Source organism: Palaemon carinicauda, chromosome 23, assembly GCF_036898095.1.
Source record: "Palaemon carinicauda isolate YSFRI2023 chromosome 23, ASM3689809v2, whole genome shotgun sequence".
Classification (NCBI taxonomy): Eukaryota; Metazoa; Arthropoda; class Malacostraca; order Decapoda; family Palaemonidae; genus Palaemon; species Palaemon carinicauda.
Genome location: NC_090747.1, coordinates 102,280,040 through 102,282,950, shown reverse-complemented (window position 1 = coordinate 102,282,950; position 2,911 = coordinate 102,280,040).

Here is a 2,911-nt window from a genome sequence, read left to right as displayed (position 1 = left end):
TATAGCTTCATTAAAACAGTCATAATTTTCCATCACAAGTTAAAATGAAAACAAAACATGTTCCTGCTGAGACGTACAGTAATTAGAATTCCATTTGGACTTAAAACCCTTTATATTCTGTTAAAACGTAACCAAAGGCGAAAGTAATTTAGATGATAATAGATGGAATATAGCAGTTGATTAGAAATGCGTTTAAAACAGGGAAGGGATAGAAATCGAAACAAGAAAAAGAAAAATATCTACTGTAGAGGGGAACTCAGTAGAGCGCAGACCTCCGTCGTGGCAGCTTATTTCTCGATATTTTGCTCAACCTTAATTTTGACCTTTGACCTTAACATATATTAATTGGCGTGGATTTTCATACACTCAAATATGAACCAAGCTTGAAGTCTCTGTGACAACGATGTCCAAATGTATGGCTAATTACGTGAATTGGACATTTTTGTTTGACCGTGGTAACCTTTGACTTTGATCTTCCAAAATTTAGTTATTTCCAGCTTTTTATATAACAGTTAATCCCTGCAAGTTTCATTACTCTACGATTAAAATTGTGGTCAGAAAGCTGTTCACAAACACACAAACAGGCGGGTAAAACATAACCTCCTTCCAACTTCGTTGGCGGAGATAATAAATTGTAAATGGTCAAATTGTTGTTATTGAGTATATTTTTATAGATTTTAATTTCAATTGATATAATCTTCTATCGTCACTTATTCCCACATATTAACTCGTTCAATTTCTTTACCGATAACTGTCTCATTTCTCTGTCTTATTCCTCTATGTTCACAGAATCCTGTTCTGTTAATTATTCGTGTGTGTTTACAGCAGCCTGTTCTGTATTTTTTTAATTGCCTTCCTGTTCTGTCAATTATTCCTGTGTTGACACTTCCCTGTTCTGTCAATTATTTTTGTGTTGATAGCAGACTGTTCTGGATCTTTATAATTGTCTTCCTGTTCTGTCTGTTATTCCTGTATGTTGACAGTAGTCTGTTTTATATCATGTTATTTATCTTCCTGTTCTGTCAATTATTCATGTGTTGACAGTATCCAATTGATTGGATAAGGATAGGGAAGTGGGGAATATGGGGAAAGGAAGAGTACCCCTGGATATAATCCAGTTTATAGCCCGAAGGCAGGTACTCAGGATGGGAAAGAATAAGGAAAAAGGGAGAAAGAGAAGTACAGGAGAAGAATAAAAGAGAGGGGCAGACCCTCATGCGATGTTAGATAGTATTAGAAGCAGTTTGAGAAAAGAAAAAAACAGGCAGGAGGCTGCTCTTATGGCACCTATTTTGATTGTTAAAAAAGGTATGATTGTACAGTAGCCTGTTCTGTCTATTATTCCAGTATGTTGACTTCAGCATGTTCTTTATCTTGTGAACTGTCTTCGTGTGTATACTTCAGTCTGTTCCTTATCTTGTGAATTGTCCTCTTGTTCTGTCAATTATTTCTCTGTAGACTTCAGCATGTTCTATATCTTATTATCTGTCCTCCTGTTATAACACGTACTCCCTCATGTTAACCTCAACTTGCTTTGAGGGTGCCTAATGAGTTACCAAAACACCACTTGACAACTTGCTTCAATTAAACATGTAAATTATTGCGACAAGCGTTGCATCGTCTTGTTTATATTGGGAAGGAAGGGGCGATGTTATTCTCTGGGTCTTGGGTAAGGGATTTCCTGTTTGAAGTTTAGCACTAAGAATAATCTAAGCATTATTATTTTTGTTATTAGTATTACCTTGTTTCTGTGTTTGTTTGTTTGTGAACAGCTTCCTGGCCACACTTTTAATCGTAGAATAATTAAACTTGCAGGGATTAACTGTTATGTAAAAAGCTAGAAATTGTTAAATTTGGGAGGTCAAAGTCAAAGATCAAGGTCATGGTTAAGCAAAATGTCCAATTCTTGTAATCAGCCATAAGTTTGGACATCGTTGTCACAGAGATTTCAAACTTGGTTCATATTTGAGTGAATGAAAATCCTAGCCAATTGATACATGTTAAGGTCAAAGGTTAAGGTTAAGGTCGAAAAATAAGCTGCCTTGATGGAGGTCTGCACTCTACTGAGTGCCCCTCTAGTTATTATTATTATTATTATTATTATTATTATTATTATTATTATTATTATTATTAGTATTAGTTAATTCAGTGGGATAATTAAGCCACAATTATTTTTCCCTGGGCTTGTGGTGGCCTATGTGGTAACCTCCCTGACTGGTGGTCGCCAGACTGGGGTTCGAGTCCTGCTCAAACTTGTTAGTTTCTTTGGTCACTGCAACATCACCATCCTTGTGAGCTAAGGATGGGGGGTTTGGGGGAGCCTACATGTCTATCTGCTGAGTCATCAACATCCTTTTCCTGACCCTCCTTGGTCCTAGCTTGGGCGCTGATCATATGTACAGTATATGGTCAGTCTATAGGGTATTTTCGTACTCGATAGGGCAATGTCACTGTCTCTTGCCCCTGGCATTCATGAGCGGCCTTTAAAACTTAAACAGTTAGATGAGTAAAATTATACAGGGAATGAAAAATGAATATTATTATTATTATTACTATCCAAGCTACAACCCTAGTTGGAAAAGCAAGATGCTATAAGCCCAGGGCCCCAACAGGGAAAAATAGCCTAGTGAGGAAAGGAAATAAGGAAGTAAATAAATGAAGAGAACAAATTAACAATAAATCATTCTAAAATAAGTAACAACGTCAAAACAGACATGTCATATATAAACTATTAACAACAGCAAAAACAAATGTCATAAATAAACTATAAAAAGACTCATGTCCGCCTGGTCAACAAAAAAGCATTTGCTCCAACTCTGAACTTTTGAAGTTCTACTGATTCAACCACCCGATTAGGAAGATCATTCCACAACTTGGTCACAGCTGGAATAAAACTTCTAGAGTACTGTGT